The following is a 20,917-nucleotide window of genomic DNA, read 5'->3' on the forward strand; positions in this document are numbered from 1 at the left end:
TATTTAGGTACCCATATTGGATCCCCAAAATATATAAGGCAAATATTAACAGATCTGAAGAGAGAAATAGACAGCAGTACAATAATAGTAGAGGACTTTGATACCCTACTTTCAACAACTGATAGATCATCCAGATGAAAAAATCAATAAGGAAACATTGGACTTAAACTACACACTAGACCAGATGGATCTAACAGATATATACAAAACATTCCATCCAAAAACAGCAGAATAGGCATTCTTCTCAATTGCACATAGAACATTCTCCAGGATATATCATGTGTTGAATCTGAACGAGGCTGCAGCACCTGTGCAGACATGGCCAATTGGGGCTGGGGACCTGCCTTGGATCATGGAGGAGTGGGAGGACAGACCAACATGAACAACTGGCAATGGACAGAGTAGGATGTCACCAGCTGGTCCAAGGGGAAGTTCCATGAGCTATTGGTGGTCACTGTTGTAGAGAATAAGCTGGCTGCTGCAAGATCAGTAAGCTGAAGCAAGTGGAAGGTGAGGTTTTCTGCAGCAGCTGGAAAGGAAAGCATATTTCATTTTATGATTGGAACATCAAACTGGGTTAGAAAGGTATAATTAAATAATCTAGAGCAAAGCACAAGGGATTGATAGAAATATTCAACCTTTCTGAAGAAAATGAAGTAGAAGACATTCAGGCAAATGTGAGTAAAAATAAAGATGGGGACATTATGAAAACTGAAGGCACTGCCAAGAGCAGGGAGGCTTTTTGAGATTGCCTGAAGGCATGTAGGAAGGAATTTAAGATGAGAATGATTTACCAACAAAGCTATGACAACTCAGGAATTGCCATTTGTTAAAAGGAGACTGAGTGAGAATACCTTGCAGTCCTCATCTCCCATGGCATTGGGCATCAAGATTCCCAATGTGGCGGGAATGCACATGATGGAACTATTTGACACATTTGTAGAGAAGCTGTATAGTGTCTTCAATGTGAAAGTTTGGTGCACAAATTTTATAAGGTTCCTGCTGTATTAGAAGATGAAAAGGGAAGGAAATCACAAATATTTGATGGGAAAATCACCGTAAATATATGGAATTGTTAACAAATGAAAATATAATAATTAAGTGGAGATGTAGGAACTGGCCAGAAGTTGAACTGAATTTTGTGCCCCATCCAAAGTAAGTGAAATTACAATTGAAATGTAAAGGACTTCCTGTTTGTAAAGAAGAAAACATGAGATTCTGTTGGCAGAAGCAGCGTTTTGAAGAAATGAAAGGTTTACTGCAGCTGACCACCCTAGATGGTTGAATTAGTTAGAAGATTTTATAAGGGCATTACTTTTTGTAATCAGAAAGTGTCAAGTTAACATCTTCCCTATTATTACTTTTAAAAATGAAGACAAAAACTTTTAATTCATATTGGATGAAATCCATGAACTTATACAGAATTTAAAGCATTGTTTGTATCTTTACTATGACTAGACTCTGCATTGAGTTAAAAGCAGCAAGCAACCTGAAATTAGGTATTAACATTACCTCCCATAGATGATCCTCTGGGGATAGATTGAGTCCCTGAGTACAGATAGTTGAAGTTTCCCAAGCTAAAGGTTGTCCTATAAAACTTACTTTCAGCTGTGGTTTTAGCTCAGGAAGACAAAAAAAATAAATGGCATGTTGATACCATTCCCTTAAAAAACAAACAAAAAATTATCTTTCTTTTTCCTCTAAAACATATTTGCTTTTTTTCTTTGTGTTTTTGTGTTTTGGTAGATAAGTTCTACCTGACTTCTCATTGTTTACTTGAAAAGAGCAACAATCTTACTACCTGTTTAAATTGTTCTCCTAAGAAGTCAGCAAAAAAAATTAAGCACAGTATTTACTGTACTAGTAGTACTTTAGAACTGAAGAAGTCATTTTTGTTTACATTTTGAAATTGAACCCAGAAAGGAAATAGCCCATTCGTTATAGGGCTACAAAGTTCAAACTACAATTTTTTAACAACTCTTTCATTCTCCCTCTTCTGTGAATACTGGATGGGTATCAATAATATATTAGCTTCAAAAAGGAAAGAGTTAAAAAACTACATAATGAACTGGGTAGGGAAACAAAAGACCCAGGTTGTGCTCCCAGATTACTGCTAGTACTAGTCTGGGCCTCGTTTGTAAGGTCACAGTAATCCTAACAAACCTTTCTCACCTTCCTTCAGTGTGAAGAAACCATACAAATAACTATGAAATAAAGCCCTTGGCTGTTCAGCATTCCAGCATGGTCATGGAATCTCCATCTGTGCATAGACAGGTCTGATGCTCACTAGAGAGTTGGAAATAATCACAGAAGGGGCCAGACTTGGACACAGCTCAGTCAGAAGGCTCTGTATAAAATGAGAAAAAGGGTTTCCTTGAATGTGGGGATCAGTTTAGAATGCTCACAAGCTTCATGAACAAAACCAGATGGTCTCTGAGGTAAACCCTCAAAGTCTCCCAGGAATTCTTGGACTAGGAGTTGTTCATCCATGACTCTACTATAAACTTGCTTGGTCCCTTGGTGGAAATAATTCTTCCAGAATTTTTTTTCAATCTCGAAATATATATCTATGCAAAATTTTGTGGCTGGGAAAGCTCCTGTGCTGCTGACTCCCTCCCTGAGATACAGGCAACCCACACATACCGAGACATAAGCACTGATCAATTGCCTCTAAATTTCCAGAGAAGAGAGGCCTATTCTCAGCATAAGAAGTCCAATCTCCCAGGGGCCTGTGCAGAAGCAGCCAATCAAGAGGTGCCCAGGCTTTATGTGAAGGAGATTCATATGTTGCCTTGTATCCTGAAACCTTGTTATAATCACTTATTAACTCCATCATTTTTTTTTTTTGTCCACTCATTTGGATTTTCTAAACAGTTGTCTTCTATGAACAAACACAGTTTTATTTCTTCCTTCCCAAGCTGTATATCTTTTATTTCCTTTTCTTTTCTTATTGCATTAGCTAGTACTTCCAGTACAATGGTGAAAAAGAGTTGGTTAGGGAGGATATCCTTGCCTTTCCTACAAGTGTAGGAAAGGTTTTATGTTAGCTGTAGGTTTATGTTAGGTTTTACGTTAGGTTTTATGTTAGCTGTAGGTTTCATGTTAGCTGTAGGATATCCTTGCCTTTCTTACAAGTGTAGGAAAGGTTTTATGTTCGCTGTAGGTTTTTTGATGAGACTATTTATCAAACTGGGGAAATTATCCTCTGTTCCTAGTCTGCTGAGAGTTTTTATCATGAATGGGTGTTGGATTTTGCCAAGTGCCTTTCTGCATCTAATGATATAATCATATGATTTTTTTTTGTTTATTGATGTAATTGATTACATTATTTAATTTTTGAATGTTGAGCTAACCTGGCATACCTGGGAAAAATCTCACTTGATCATGGTATATAATGCATTTTATACATTGTGGGATTCAATTTGCAAATATTTTGTTGAGGATTTTTGCATCAATGTTCAAGAGAGAATGGTCTTAGTTTTCTTTTCTGGTAATGTCTTTGTCTGGTTTGGATATTAGGGTAATTCTGGCCTTAAAGAATGAGTTAGATTGTACCTCCCCTGTTTCTATCATCTTTAAAAGATTTTAGAGAATTAGTACAAATTCTTCCTTAAATGTTTGGTAGAATTCACTGGTCTGGTGCTTTCTGTTTTGGAAGGTTATTAATTGTTAATTCAACTTCTGTAATAGGTTTAGACTGACTCAGATTGTTTCTTCTTGGGTGAAAAATTGGGTCATTCAAGGAATTTGTCCATTCCATCTAGGTTATCAAATTTGTGGGCATAGAGTTGTTTACAGTATTCCTTTAACTTTCTTTTAACGTCCAAAGGATCTCTAGTGAGGCCTTTGTTTTCATTTCTGATACAGTACTTTTTATCCTCTTTTTTCTTAGCTTGCTAGAGGTGTATACATATTTTTTACTAATCTTTCCAAAGAACAAGATTTTAGTTTCATCAATTTTCTCCATTGATTTTCTGTTTTCAATTTTGTTGACTTCTGCTCTAATTCTAATCATTTATTTTCTTCAACTTACTTTGGATTTAATTTGCTCTTCTTTTTCCAGTTTCCCAAGCTAGAAATGCAGACTATTGATTTAGATCTTTCCACTTTTCTAATATATTTATTCAATGATATTTTCCTCTAAGCACTGCTTTCACTGTATCTCACAAATTTTGATAAGTTGTGTTTTCATTTAGCTCAAAATATTTTAAAATTTCTCGAGAATTTTTTCATTGACCTATGTGTTGTTTAGAAGTGTGTTGTTTAATCTCCACTTATTTGGGGATTTTCCAGTTATCTTTCTCTTACTGATTTCTAGTTTAACCCCACTGTAGTCTGAGAGCAGATAATGTATGAATTCTATTTATTCTCTTACATTTGTTAAAGGGTGTTTTATGGCCCAGAACATGGCATATCTTGGTGAATGTGTATTCTGCTGTTGTTGGTTGAAGCAGTCTATATATGTCAATTTTATCCAGTTGATTGATGGTGTCCTTGAATTCAACTGTGTCCTTACTGATTTGTTTCCTGCTGGATCTTCCACTTCTTATAAATCAGTATTTTTTTAATCCTTGAAATTCACACATTTCACCAGATTATGACTAACTAGACCCCCCCTCCCTCCTTCCTTCCTTCCTTCCTTCCTTCACTTTCTGTCTCTTTCTTCCCTTCTACTTTTATTTTTTGTCCAATATTGAAGGGACATTTTTAATCATCAGAATTGATCTTCAGTTGGGATAAATTTGTTGATTTTAATGTATACAAAACATTTTTCATTAAAATGATACATTGGACTGAAATTTCAATATTGTAAAGATCATTTCACACCAAATTAATTTATTTTCAACTTATCATTGTACAGAAACACTTTATATTATCTGTATTATTTGTTTGTTAATGTTTTTTCTTCACTGCATGTGATTTACCTTTTAATGTTTTATGGCGTGTGTCATTTTACAGAAGTTTTAAATATTTTTGTAAGCAAAACTGTTACTGTTCTCTAGTTTTTTCCTTCCTAGGGAAAGTATTGTTTATGTCAAGGTTGTAGAAATACTCGCCTACAGACCTCCCAGAAATTCATTTATTTTCCTTTTTATTTAATGCTTCAATCCATCTGGAAACTACTTGTGTGTGTGTGTGTGTGTGTGTGTGTGTGTGTGTGTATGTGAGTGTTAGATCTCTAACCTGATCTTTTTTGACACTAATCAATATATAATATATCTTTTCCTCAATGATTTTAAAGATCATGCTCATGATAAGCAAAGTTTGTACATGTACATAAATCTATTGTTATTTCATGCTTCCTATTCGATTTTACTGACCTATTTGCCTATTTCTGTGTATACACTACAATGTTTTGCTTGTTTGGCTTTATAGTATGATTTGACATTTTCCAGACCACTAATTTTCAATATTAAGTTGTTCCATACCACTAGGGAATATTGGGAAGGTGTGGGGGTATTTTATGGTGTCACAATGACTGATGGTGTGCCACTAGTGTTTACCAAGTGAAAGCCAGAGATGTTAAGATATTCCAATAAGTAAAAGAGTCCCATCTAGCAAAGAATTATTTTAACCAAAATGTTAACAATATCTCTATTTGAGAAAACTTGTTTAAGGAAAAGCAAAAATAAAACAAAGCAAAAACCAAAAACTATTAAATGAAAAACAGTTTAGAATCAGTTGGACAAATACAATTAAAAAGTGAATTTGAATTTTTTTAAAAAATTAACTGATTTGGAAATTAAGAATTAGGATTGAAACTCCTCATTCAGGAAAAAAAAATCTTGGTATATTTCATGTCTTCAGGAAATATTCCCCCCCCCACTTAGGTTTTACACATCCTTGTCAGATTAATCCATAGGAATCTTACAGGTTTTGCTACCACTGTGAATGGAATTTGTCCTTTATTTTACATCATAATTTTATATTATATATTTTCACTGTATTTTCTAGTAGTTGAATCTTGTGTATATGAATGGGAAAGCCATTGACTTTTCTTTATTGGTGTACTCAATTACTTCTTAGAACTATTTTATTAGGCCTAATTTAAACATTTTGTTCCACTAATTCCCTTGTGTTTTTGAGATAGACGATCATTTTTTTTTGCAAGAGTAATTTTTTCCTACCATTGTAATGTCTTATATATGTATTGTTTTGTATAATTACATTACCTAGGAACTCAGTCGGTAGTAATAGTGGCATCTTGCTTCTCACTATAATGGCACTGCCACTAACATTTTAGCATCAAGTATATTGTTGGCTCTGTTCCTACTAGATATGCTTAACCAAATTTTCTTTCTATTCCAGCATATTAAGTATTTTTATAAAGAAACTTCCATCTGAAGACAAGTATCAGCTCTGAGAAAAATACTCATTCAATTTTTATGACCTAATTGTTTAACATAAGATGAAAAGTGACATGCAATTGATTAATTTGTTCCAATAGCAGTTCTTAAATTAATTATAGTAACAATTGTCTAAATGCTCTCTTTTCTTTGTATTTACATATTTGTATTTTTTTTCAAACTTAAAGTGGTTCATACATCTCTACTACTATTACTACTACTACTAATTAACTAACACCTAAAAGTGCATACTATATGCTGGGTACCACCTGTACCTGTTTTTTGTGTGTTACTCATCTTTTCCTCATGACATCCTCAGAGGTAGATATTATTATCTTCATTTTAGAGATAATGAACCAGTTACAGGAAGGATAAATGACTTTCTCAAGGTCATACAACTGATAATTGAGCATAATGGAAGATATTAAAAAAAAGATGGCATATTAATCAAATGTCTCTTAATATCCCTTTCCCCTTAATCTCAAATAATTAATGCCTCTATTATATTCCTGTGTATCACCAACAGAGATTACCTTTAGTTTCTCTTCTTTTTGCTTTGCATTCTTTTTCATGCTTACCAGTGATCTATATTTGGATTTATGTCCTTGGGATTTATCATCTATCACTTCCTGGTGTGTGTAGCAGTGGTAGTGTGCAGCGGCGGATCTGTACCATGGCACCATTGGTACCTAAGGGGCATCCAAACAAGTTCATTTCTTCAACATCATCTCGGCTGCAGTTCCTCCCACAAAGCTTCTGTTGTCTTCTGCCCATTTTTCTAGCAGGTCTTCCATCCTGCCAGTTAATTCTATGAGCTATCCAATATTCCTTCAATAAATTAATTTTCTCCTTTTATTAGCTAGAAGAGCTGTTTTTGCTGCTCACAACGAAGATCCCTAACTGAGAGAGAAATTGTTACCAAGGAATGGGGTGCATCGATAGATACCTGCAAGGGAATATGGGGACCATCAATTGTTTACCTGGCATAGCTGGGTCAGCTAGTCAAAATCTTGCTCAAATGCCAAGATGGGAATTCTCCAGCAGTGAAAATCCTAATCAAATCATTGCCTGTGGTCACCTGGCATCAAGTGTGCAGTGCAGGCATGACTTATGGGAATTGAGTTGCTCTTACCACAGAACAGTAGGATGAGAAATTTATAGACTTAGAAAAGGAGCAGCTGTTTCAAACATAATGGGCAGCTTAAAGAAAGAGAATGACAAGTTAAAATCCTTGAATTCTAGGCTCATAGCACTGATTGAAATCCAGGGAGTTTCTAGGATCAAGATAAAAGAATTTCTTATCTTTTATTGCTGCAGGGACTGAGCTGGGTAAAAAACAAAATGTGGTCTTAGAGATAGTAAAATTAAGACTATCAGTTGAATTCACAGCTTTTCCTTCTCTCTCATGTGGAAATTAAAGAACTGGTAGGAAGCGTATGTTGGCACCCTAAACAATTCCCACCCATAGTCCATTGATACTGAAGAACATGCAAAGAAGCATCCTCATTCCTCTCCCTAAAGAGACCTATAGCCACTTACCAAGGTAAAGGTTCCCTGGTGAAAGGGAAATGCTTATTCAGGCTTTAAGCATATATTAACTCATTGTATCTATTGGAGGATACTCTTTCTTTACAACCTACAGGGCCACTTGTGAATCTTATGGTACAAAATAATACCACAGGAAGTCCAGTTTTCTCCGGTGCTAGTATATCATGTAGACCTTGACAATTGTTTCACATTGCCTTAAGCAAGGACCTATAAGAATTTATGGGAAGTGGCTGCTAGTTTCTGTAAATAATAAGGAATCTCAAAGGATAAGTATTTTGGAGAGGAAGGAGAAGCAGGGAAGAATTTTTTTTGAAATGGGCTTGGAACATAAAGAATATACATGCTCAAAGGACATCATCACTCATAATAATTAGGTAGACAAGAGAACATGATCTCTCAGTGTCAGTCATCTCCCTTCTATAATATCTTCAGAACTTGCCTAATGAACTATGTGGCTATGGTGAACAAGATGGATGCAATTCACAAGTGCAACAACACAGAATTCCCTTTACCAGCGTATGAAGACATTTTTCCAAAAGTAGTAAATATGAACCTATAACATTGTACCATAATACCTCTGAGCAACAGTTGATGATTTTTTTTACTTTTACTTCTTTTGTCGTGGAGAGTTCCTGTGATGTGGATTAGTTACTTATTCTGTATTTGGATTTAGATTTGATTTCTCCATTCATCATGCCTCAAGGCAGCATTTTCATGAATGTTGTAATCAACTGAATACTTTATTCAACATGATGATATCGCTCATAATTTCTTCCAAAAAAGGAACTCAATTTCCCATGAAAGAAATACGATAATAGGAGTAGTGCTCTTAGGTTACTTTAGTCTTATCATATACCTTATTGAAGAATCAATTATGGTACCAGATCATAGGATGCTACCTATGATTTGAAACATTGACCAGTATATGGTGCTATTTCTTTCATAATAAATATATATATATTTCCCCAAACAAAGGAATAAAATTGTAATTAGCACCTCTCATAGTTAAACCTAATCAGCCATTCTCATTTTTAGAAAAATTCTCATCCCTGAGATTGGGAACTACTAGTTTAGACATTAGTAATAACCATGGGAAAAATGTTCTACCAGGGGATTCAGCAATGGTTACATGAAAGTCAACAACACCATGTAGACAATTCAGTCTCATGAAACTGAGCCAGCAGGCAAAAAAAGGGGTTACTGTATTGGATTGGGTCATTAGATTCTGGAAATCAAGAGAAAAGAGAATAATGATGCGTCAAGGAGGATGCGTTCTTAAATGGTCCCTAAGGAATTTTCATACAACCATATGTACTTGTAAAATACTGGGACTCTGGGCTTCCCTGGTGGCGCAGTGGTTGAGAGTCCACCTGCCAATGCAGGGGACACGGGTTTGTGCCCCAGTCCGGGAAGATCCCACATGCTGCAGAGCGGCTGGGCCTGTGATCCATGGCTGCTGGGCCTGCGCGTCCAGAGCCTGTGCTCCGCAATGGGAGAGACCACAACAGTGAGAGGCCCGCATACCACAATAAATAAATAAATAAATAAATAAATAAATAAATAAATAAATAAATAAATAAATAAATAAATAAATATATATACTGGGACTCTGTATAGATAGGACTAGCAAGAAGAACTTGGAACTCCTAGGAATAAAGGGTTGATCATTTTACTGGCTAAAGAACTCCACAACAGCTGATGACAAAGGAAATATACAGTTTAGAGAAAAGTAAAAGTGATATTGGGACTTCCCTTGTGGTCCAGTGGTTACACCACGCTTCCAATTCAGGGGGCACAGGTTTGATCTCTGGCTGGGGAACTAAGATCCCACATGCCTCATGGTGCAGACAAAAAAAAATAAAGTGATATATATATATATATATATATATATATATATATATATATATATATATATAAACACACACACACACATATACACACTCATATATACATATATGTATATATTATTTTGTGTTCCTTGTAAAAATGAGTATTGGCTCCAATGTATACATCTTTTTCTTGGCAAACCTTTTTATTTAAAATATATATACATAATTGTAACCTCTTTCTCCTTTCAGTTCCTTTTCTTTCAGTCACTACTGCCACAGGAATAAGTGATGGTTAACTTTATAATTTCAGATATATTTTGTTGAATATCAAGACTGGATTCAAGAGAACTAAGGTGAGGACGGATGTTACTGAAGGATCCTAGACTTGGAGCTAGATGCCATGATGGAAGAGACAGAGTTTTCTCTTTTTGAGACACTGGTAAAAACGGACTTTTGCTATGATAGGAAACTGCATTGTGGTAGGAGTTTTTTCTTTCAAAATAGGAAGAACATTTTATATGAATGTTGGATTGCCAAAGGGACAATTTTTAGTGAGCATATTTCAGGGCCAAAATACAAATGTTTAGTTTATTTGGGAATAAAGTCTCCATTATGTAAATCTTGGAGGGAGGCAAGGTTCAAGGACAGACAAAAGGGTCAAAGACTTTTTTCCTCTGGCACGTAGAGCAGGGCAAGGGACTTACCTTTCACCAACCACATGCCCCCTTACCCCCTTTTCTCAATTTATTTAAGCTGAAAAAATGTTTAGCTATTTCCCCCAACTTCCACTTCCTGCCCTTGGCAACCACCAATCTGTTTTCTGTATCTAGAAGCTTGTGTTTTGCTTGTTTGTTTTTAGTTTTCATATATGAGAGGTCATGTGGTGTTTGTCTTTGTTTTTTTTTTTTTTTTTTGGCTGTGCTGTGTCTTCATTGGGGAGTGCGGGCTTCTCTAGGTGTGGTGTGTGGGCTTAACTCCCCAGCGGCATGTGGGATCTTAGTTCCCTGACCAGGAGTCGAACCCACGTCCCCTGCATTGGAAGGCAGATTCTTAACCACTGGACCACCAGGGAAGTCCCAGTATTTGTCTCTCTATGTCCTTCACTTAGCATAACGCTCTTAATGCCCATCCATGATGTCACAAACACAGATTTCTTTCATTTTTATGGCTGAATGCTATTCCATTGTATATGTATACCACAATTTCTTTATCTATTCATCCATCAATGGACACTTAAGTTGTTTCCATATATTGGATACTGTAAATAATGCTGCAATGAACATGAGGGTACATATGTATTTTCAAATTTGTGTTTTTGATTTATTTGGATAAATACTCAGAAGTGGAATTGTTGGATCATATGGTAGTTCTATTTTTAATTTTTTAAGAAACCTCATATTGTTTTCCATAACAGCTGTACCAATTTAATCCCACCAACAGTGCTCAAAGGTTCTTTTCTCCACAACCTCATCAACACTTCTGATTTCTTGTATTTTTGGTAACAGCCATTCTAACAGGTGTGAAGTGATATCTCATTATGCTTTTGATTTGCATTTCCATATGATTAACGATGCTGAGCATCTTTTCATGTACCTGTTTGCCATCTGTATGCTTCTTTGGAAAAATATCTATTCAGATCTTCTGCCCCTTTTTTAACTGAAACATTTCATTTTATTTTTTGCTATTCAGTTGTATGGGTTCTTCATATGTTTTGGATATTAGCTTAGTATCAGACATATAGTTATATATGTACATAATATATAATAATTTGCAAATATTTTCTCTCATTCAATATGTTGCCTTTTCATTTGGTTGATGGTTTCCTTTGCTGTGCAGAAGCTTTTAAGTTTGATGTAGTTTCACTTGTTTATTTCTGCTTCTGTTACTTTTGCTTTTAGTGTCAGATTCAAAAACTCATTACCGAGACCTATGTCAAGGGGTTTACTGCCTATGTTTTCTTCCAGGAGTTTTATGGTTTCAGATATTACATTCAAGTCTTTAATCCATTTTGAGTTGATTTTTGTTGTGGTCCAATTTAATTCTTTTGCATGTGGCTGTCTAATTTTTCCAATGCTATTTATTGAAGAGATTGTTCCTTCCCCATTGTATTTTTGGCTCTTTTGTCATAAATTAATTGACCATATAAATGTAGGTTTATTTCTGGGCTTGTTATTCTGTTCCTTTGATCTATGTGTCTGCTTTTAATGCCAATACCATACTGTTTTAGTCACTATAGCTTTGTAATATAGATTGAAATCAGAGACCATGATGCCTCCAGCATTGTCCTTTTTTTTTTTTTTTTCTCAAGATTGCTTTGGCTATTTGTACTTGGTTTTGCATTTGTAAATTTGTATTTGGTTCCAAACAAATTTAAAATTGTTTCTTCTATTCCTGTGAAAAATACCATGGGAATTTTGATAGGGTTTGCACTGAATCTATACATTGCTTTGGGTAGTATGGTCCTTATAACAATGTTAATTCTTCCAGTCCATGAGCACAGAATACGTTTTCATTTATTTGTGTCTTCTTCAATTTCTTTCATTAATGTTTTGTAGTTCTCAGTATACAGATCTTTAACCTCCTTGGTTAAATTTATTTTTTGGTATTACAATCTTTTAGATGCAGTTGTAAATGGGATTCTTTCTTAATTTCTCTTCCTGATAATTTGTTACTAGTGTATGGAAATGCAACAGATTTTTGCATATTTATTTTGTGTTCTGTAACTTTACTGAATTTGTTTATTAGTTCTAACAGATTCTTGATGAGTTTTAAAATTTTCCTATATATAAAATCATGCCCCTGGGAAATAGTTACAGTTTAATTCTTCCTTTCCAATTTGGATGCTTTATTTTTCTTGACTAATTTAAATGCCACTCTAAAAGTCCCATATTATTACCTTTATCATGGCACTTTGTACATAATATTATAATTGCTTTCTTTGTCATATTAAATGCCCTATTAGAAATAAGACTAAAACTTACCTGCAGTTAAGGCAGACTAGCCTCACACAGGGCCTGGTGTACAGTGAAAATTCTGAAACTGTGTTTTCACTAAAGGAGTGTAGTTGATTTTCTGGCTGTTACCCTATGCTAGTTATTAAGTCATTGCCTCTCAGCCATTGTCTCTCAGCTCAAACTCTCCTAGAGTGTTCTGTGATGCTGGGGTTGGAAATCTGTCAGCTTTGCAGTTGTCTCTCTGTTTGTGTTGGCCAGTAGGAAGCACAAAAGGGAGCTGTAAGGATGAAGGAGGAAGAGGGACTTGTTTCATCTTGTTTGCTTGCTGTTGGCTTCCTGTCCCTATAAGCATCACTTTGGCCTCTTCTCACCTCTTCCCTTTGGCGCCACTAGTTTGCTTTAGTAAAATGTTGAATTGAGTTTGCAGTCTTTCAACACTTGCTGGACCAGCCTTGGTGTGTGCCTGCAGAAACTCCAGCACCTTCTGATGTTGTTCAGTATCCCTCTTAAGGGGTCTGGGCCCTAGTCCGGTGACATTTCTCCTCCAAGCTAAGAGATACCAGTTTAGGTCAAGCAGTGGTCCTTTCTCTGAGGGCTGAGTCTCAACTCTGCAGGGCGCCTACTCCAAGTTTATACATTTGCACTCCTTCCCAAAGCTCTAGGACGGTAGCTGCAGCCTGTTGACAGTCCTTCTATAATAACTTAATTTTTCTTTTTGCCTTTTTCATTCTTCAATAACTAACAAACAATTCTTTACATATATTGTTTCTGTTAATTTAACTAATTTGATTTTGTATCCTGACTGATACAAACTCCTTCCCAGGTTAACAGATGGAAAATCATGTTTGATAGGACCTAGAACTTCTGTTGTGGCCTATTTAAACCACAACTGGCTCTGAAAAGTGCATCTTTCTGCATATGTTTCTGTATGTGATATATTGACTCAGGAAACTAGAAAAATCCAGGTGCTAAAGCCAATTTGAATTGTATTTCCAGTATTCACAATCAAAAGATGTAATGAGGATGTTCATGTTTTACTATTTTTCTTTTTGTATCGTTTGAATAATCTACAAGAGAATCATGTATCAATCAAGGTCCTGTAGAAAACAGACTACTTATTCAAACTGGGTAATTTTAGATAAATTTAATTAAAGGAAGATTTACAAAAGCTAGCCTAGGGTATAGGGAAACCAGAGAGATAATGCAGTTCCCCAAGTCAAGTTACGCAGAGAGATCTGTTACCACTCTTACATCTGAAAGGACTAAAACACATAGAGAGATCTGTTGGTAAGAATCACATGCCAGGAGCTGTGACCTTTGGCTGAGGTACTCAGTCAACCTGCAGAGAAGGAGCTAGGGAATAAACTCCCCTACCCACTTCTGATCTCCCGCCAGGGATCCGCATTAGCAGAAATCAACTGGAAACTAGAGGGCAAGGAATTGCTCGATGCAGTTCACAGAGGTCAGTCTCCTAGAGGTCTAGCAGGGTAGAGAAAAGGGAACAGAGGATTTGGAGGAGGGAATGGGGGATACCTTGCACAACTGGGTTAATTTCAAATGAAATGAAAATATTTTTAATAACAGCGACATATTCAGGAAGAAATTCTTTTGAATAAGTGAAGAAAATATACTGAGGGCAGCAAGAGGGTGGGGTGGGAAGCAGAGAGGAACACATTCGCAAAACATCTCTGGAAACACAGAAATTAAATATAAAAGAGAAACACTGTCATCTGAAAACATGAAAGGAGTTGGAAATATAAGCATTCTAACTAACATTTTTATTTTTAATGATAAATACAGATTTTTAACAAACTTCCATCTTGATTCTGGAAAGCATTTTAGTGGTAAGTAGCATAAAGGAACACTGAAACAGTTTGACAAATACCTCCACACATATATAACGTGTATATATATATGCTTAACATTTCAAAATATAATGTGTGGTAAGTTGCAGAGCATTTATAATTAATAAAGCTGTTTTCACAACCCTCTAGAAGAATATTTTTCCAGGATAGCTGACTGCATAATGCTGAGCATGATTTATTTATAGAGTACTAATGAAGACATATCTAATCATCATAATTAATTGGTATTTTTGTGCTTTGAGGCCTAATCACAAAATCTTTCATATGCTGGCTCAAAGTAACCTGGCTATGGGGCAAACATTTAGGACAATCCCTGTTTGTTGTTTCTAATATACAGCTCTATCATACTGATTTATTTATGCAACATTTCTAGCTATTCTTATATGATGGCAGTACAGGAAGCCCATCTGGTCAATCCTTGTTTTAAAAAGACTTTCTTGAATGAACCAACAAACAAAAAGAAACCAGAGGAATTACATTTGGCATAGCAGATGAAAACTTGAGTTTACATTATTTATTGTGTTGCATTATTATCAGATATTTATAAGAATTTTTATTATATTGAAGTCAAAGCAGACTTTTAAAGGAGCTTAAAATATACATTTCCCCCTTCATATTTACTTGTTAACTTTCCTTTCTCTTTTACTTATATGAAAAGTAATTCAAACACATCATTATAAGACAGATTAGGATTTTATTTATTGTGTCTACCTTGTTATAATTATTGAGTGTTTCTGAGAAAGACCCTCACAGTATTTTCTTTCATGTTTGAATACTGAAATAGGAAGAAATTACACAAAGAATAAACATGGATACCAAGTGTCTCTTTTATTATGAATAAAAGTCAGGTTTAGGACATGCATTATAGTTTCAAAATTAGACTGGTCCTTACCTTCCATTCATAGGCAGCCTCGTGTGGAGACCTGTCCTGGGAGAACAGGGTATAACTCATACTCTCTTTCAGCAGCTTTCCCAGAAGAGGAAGAAGGGCAGAGTGGAGTCACATAGGCCCAGCTATTCTTTGCCAAATTTACAAATTCCTTAGATCACTCCACTTCCCAAGGACTGAATGAGCAAAGAGAGAGAAAGCAGTTATCGATACGCTAATTGAGCTCTTTTTCAAGGAGAGTTGGGGATAAACGTTTTAGTTCTGTTAAAAAGAAACAAAGAAAAACAATATTTTATACTTGATAACAGCTGTATTCAGATTAAATGATTCTTTGAATATTTTAGGATTAAAATATTCTTAACATTTCTTCTTATATGTCTAGTGCTAATTAATTGATCCAAAATATGGTTACTAAAAGAGGGGATAAACACTTGGCTATTAAGATTCCCTCCCTTTGCTATTCACCCAGGTAAAGTGTGTGGTAAAAGTTAATTATACTGTGGGTCTCATGGAGCAAGAGTTGTGACTGGAGGATGAGCAGATGGCTAGTGTGGTCTTCCACAGTGAACCCGTTTCTTCAAAAGTAGCCAGGTGGTGACCATAGTAGGCAGGTGATCGGGTGTAGACACGGCAGAAAATAGCCAAGATCATCCCCCTGACTTCAACCGGGTCTATGTATTGTATTTTTTCAGGATATTCTGACTCAGGGCATCATTCAGGATGTTCAGAATTTGCCTTTACCCACAGTGTAATGGTAATGGGTAATCCTAAATATCCAGCTGTTGTGAAAACTAAGATGGGCCAACCTGATCCTGCTTGGCTGTAAGGAAGGCAGTCAACAGAGATTTCCAGCAGTCAGCACTTTCAGGATGTGTCTCAACTCCAGTGAGCCACTAAGCTTCCCACAACAGCCTCCATCCAGTGGCTGAGTGAGGTGTGGGTAAAAAGGCCAGGCCATTTTGGCCCAAGGCAGGTCAACTTTGATACTCTGATGGGCAAGATGGGTCTAAACTTTGTCAGGTCTGCATCTCAGTCTGACTTCTTTCTCACATTTATAGTGAAGCCCTTCTGAGAAACCACTAGAATGACAAGAAGAAGTGAATACTCCATCAACAAAAAGGAATCAAACAAAAAGAGAGAGTGATTAATAAAACTGGCCTTGATTAATCTCACAAAATTATTTGAAAATTCAAGTAGTATGAAAATTTGGGGAAAAAGGGGGCATATTTCTAAGTTAATGCATCTGTGAATATGTGAATTTGTGAATACAATAAACATGGTATGAATTGTATAACTATAGTCAGCTTTGGCTTTGATAACAAAATACCACTGTGTGGCTTAAACAACAGACATTAATTTCTTATAGTTTTGGAGGCTGGGAAGTCCAAGATCAAAGTGCCAGCTGATTTGATTCCTGGTGAGGGCCCTATTCCTGGCTTGCAGATGGCTTTTTCTTTGTGTCTGCACAAGGCAAAGAGAGTGGTGATCTCTCTTCCTCTTCTTATAAAGCTACTGACCTCTTCATGAGGGCCCCACCCCCATGACCTCATTTAACCCTAATTAGTTCCCCAAAGGTCTTATCTCCGAATGCTATTACATTAAAGGTAAGGGCTTTAATATATACATTTTGAGGGGACACAATTCAGTCCATAGCACTATTCACACAAAAACATTTTGAGATGAGCAGAAAAATTACTTTCCCAGATTGTGGAGAAATGTTCAGATTTCAGAGGGTATTGTCATAAGAATGCTGAACTGAGAGTAAAGAGACCTGGGGCTGAGTTCCAATCACAGGGCTAAATGCTTGCATGACTTGGCATGAGTTGGGGAATATCTGCAACTTTGACTTTCTTCAGGAGTACATTGGGGTTTCTGGAGAACTTTCCACAGGGTTGTTGTACATTTCTAAATGAGATAAGGAATATGGTGTATCAAAACAATAATGGAACATTAAAGGTAAAATATCATTAAGATGATTTCATTTTAGAGATTGATATGATATATTAACTAAGTTTTTAAAGCAGTTATGAGAGTGACAAATAGCTTAGAGGAAAGAACAACTTGGAGAAAAGAAGAGTTAGTGTGTAAGAAAGAATTTTCGGGAACTATATTTGAAACTTTCTACCACTTACTATCTTATTAACCTTTCTACAATCCTTGTTGGATATTGTTCTTCCTCAAATGTTATATTTCCTCTCTTTAAAATAGATTCTATGAGATTTTAAAATGTATTTTTTTTGCATTCAATTTCTCTAACCCCTTAAACTGAGTTGACTGGTTTCATAAGCAGTGCTGTCAAAACTGATGGGTAATTCGTTAAAGAAAAAAACCAAGAAAACACACACACACATACAGTGTGAGATTGGGAAGAGAGACATGGCATATTAAGAGGCCCTTGTGATGGTGTTAGAGCATTGGGTTAATTATTACTTCCCAGAAGTTAATGATGAGAATGACTGGCTCAAACTTGTTAGTGAGTGAGGAAAAGGAACACAAATAAACTCAATAGTAATTTGTCTTACAAGTGTAAGAAAATACCATCTTCCTAGAATGTAACTATTTATTATCGTGGATTGATAGATAACCTTTAGGACTATGTCCAGTCAGCTTTAGACATTGATAAGGAGTATGCTGTAACACCTTCTTGATTCGCACTACAAAGAAGATATTTTCTAATTGAACATTTTGCTAAATTTTGATTAAATGTAAGCATAGGTTTTCTCCTTTGCCTCCCCCATCTTCCTTTACTTGTTAAACATTTGTCATCCATCTTTACAAATTACACAGAAGACACAAAAGCTTTTACAGCTTAAAAATAATAAACTATGCATAGGAGATATATAAGTTTAGCTAGCACAGGGACAAAAAGACCTGCTGTGTTTTATGCCATTTATTTATCCCAACTATGCAAGCAGAAATGATCACCCAAATAGTTTGACAGATAATGATTGAGGTTGTAAAAATTATTGTGGCTAATTGTGTTTACTCTGTTTCATTAAGCTAATTGAAAATCAAGGTGGAATCTCCCTCTAGATAGATTCTACATTTTATTACATTTAAATAATCATAAAACAGCTATGTCATCCTCAATTTTCAAAAATAATTATATTGTTTTTGAAACTGTCAGAACATATTTCCTGACTGTGTATAACATAAACAGGTAAGCAATCTGATATGTTCTCTGTTTAGCCATTAAAAGACGTGGTAGTTCTCTGGCTTCTGCTTGGCAAGTGCATCAATTACATCTTACAACATGTTTGCCTATGGTGAGGCATCTATTGTGACAGCATTCAGAATACTAGAGATTTATATTCTATAAAGGGTCTCCAGAGCTTAACTTCACCATTAGGGTTACACATTGTACAAATTTTGATGAAAGTCATATCTTTTTTTTTTTTCCCTCCCAAGATAAAAGGAATAATTTAAATTCACTTCAAGAATTCCAAACTTTGGTAATCAGTCATTTTCTTTTGTTCTCCAAGTTTGCAATTAATAACATTTAAACAAAACTTCAATCTGGTGTATAGACTGGTTTAGGTTTTTGACTTCATTGATCGATCAGTTTGAGAACTGTCAATTAATTAGTTTGCTTCCACCTCTCCTTCCCCAATCCCTGCCTCTGATTGAGCTGTTTATCTGAGTTACCTATTAGCCTGGTTTTATGTATTAGCATAGTCTCAGATGAAGAAGCTTATCCAAATATATTTGCACTTTGATAAAGCACTTGTTCAACAGAAGAGACCATAAAAGTACTTATAGTTTTGATATGTATTAGTCAATAAAATCGTTATTCATTGAAATGTAACTGGGTGCAGTCTTAGATGGGGCGCAAGCTCCAAAGGGAAAGTAGAGCTCTTTCCCTGCTTGCGAGAAAGATAAATCTACATCCAGCACTATCCACATTGTAAGGATGCTGAGAAGCAGACAGCTGGATGAAATCCTGAATCACATCTCACACAGCTGCTGCTTCACTTTCTGTAAGAGTAGAACTATGCTGATTAAGCCATGAGTATTTGAAGAGTTTTTTTTTTTTTTCTCCTTCTTTAAAAAAAAATTTTCTGGCCATCTGTAAATCATAGAAGAACAGGAATGGGTGGCTTTCTCCCTTCAGCACCAGGTCATCAATCCAAATACTCCTCCCCCACATATAATTTTGTCCTGGCCAAACTATTTCCTGTCCTTTGACTGGATTTTGCATTTTCTTCTCTTTCATCCTGGTTCTTTTGACTAAAATTATTTACTCCAATATTCATTTATAAAAGCATCAATTATCACATTTTAATTGAAACCTTTGCTTATCACCTGCTCTCCCATAACGATGAATTCTTAGAGGGCTTTTCTTATACTACTGTTATGGGATTTTTCACACAACCTACCTATTCACACAGGAGGCTAGAAAGTGCAGTTTTCTTGTGTTCCCAGGAGGAAAATAACAAGATATTGAAGAAAACTAGTAGTGTCTACCAAAGGTTCCAACGTTTATAACATTTAATTTAAAGTTCAGCAAAATAAGTCTCTAAAGTAGTTGTTAAATGAATGAATGAGTAAATCAATAAATTATCATGGAATACATTACTTTAAAACTAATTGCATAAATGTTATAATTCAAGCCAACAAATATTTATTGAGCATCTACTATGTGACATACTTAGTTCTATGTTTAGGGATGCAGCAGTGATCAAAACAGATAAAACCTATTCCTTACATTCTAGTGAGTAGAGAGATAATTAAAAATAAATAAGTAAATAGAATAATTTCTAAGACTAATGAATGCTCTGAAAAATATAAAATATTAATTTAATAGAATGAATGAGGAAGGAAGGTGGGGAGAGAATTTAGATACAGTGGTCAGAAAAGCCTCTAGCAGAAGGTAATGTTAGAAGTGAAATCTGAACATGACAAAAATCCAGGGAACAGAATTCCAGACTGAAGAAATAGCAAGTGTAAATGTCCTGGGGAAAGATTTTTCCTTCTTAGTTGATTGATGGGAAATGTCAGAAGGATAGGCAGTTGTCAGTTATGGCAGTATTTTGTAGGATGAAAAGAAGAGGTTGGAATTCATTGGAGAGTTTTAAGCAGAAAACTAAATAATTTGATAGAATATTGGACTTTTACTGTCTTAGGTTGACTTCCCTAAAAGCAGCACATGAGACAACCAGCAGTCTCAGAAGAATGGGAGTGAGAGAAGCAAGAATGCAGTCTCAGTGGAGACTGACTTCATCTGATCCCATGGGAAAGCTCTGGACGCAAACTGCACCACAGAGTTAGTCCTGGAGGCAGGGGTCCAGCCTCTTTTACCCTACCTATCAGTCACTGACCATTTTCTATTGTGGGGCTGTAAGAGGGTGCAGCCTCAGGAGGAGGCAACTCTTATTTTGTGTAAGTTGATCTTCAGAAGGGACCACAGTCATATGTGTATTATTATTAGCCAATCCTTACAACATCTGGAAAAGGAGATCAACCTAGGTCACCAAGAACTTTTACT

At 35.6% G+C, this 20,917-nt stretch overlaps 1 pseudogene across 1 annotated transcript; it reads left to right on the forward strand.

Annotated features, from left to right (window-relative positions):
* Positions 1-318: 318 nt before the first annotated feature.
* On the forward strand, positions 319-1,285 carry LOC308626140 (activator of 90 kDa heat shock protein ATPase homolog 2-like; annotated as a pseudogene). The gene has a single exon. The product of its transcript is annotated as an activator of 90 kDa heat shock protein ATPase homolog 2-like (transcript).
* Positions 1,286-20,917: the final 19,632 nt, after the last annotated feature.

Source organism: Mesoplodon bidens, assembly GCF_964165515.1.
Source record: "Mesoplodon bidens genome assembly, chromosome: 12".
Lineage (NCBI taxonomy): Eukaryota > Metazoa > Chordata > Mammalia > Artiodactyla > Ziphiidae > Mesoplodon > Mesoplodon bidens.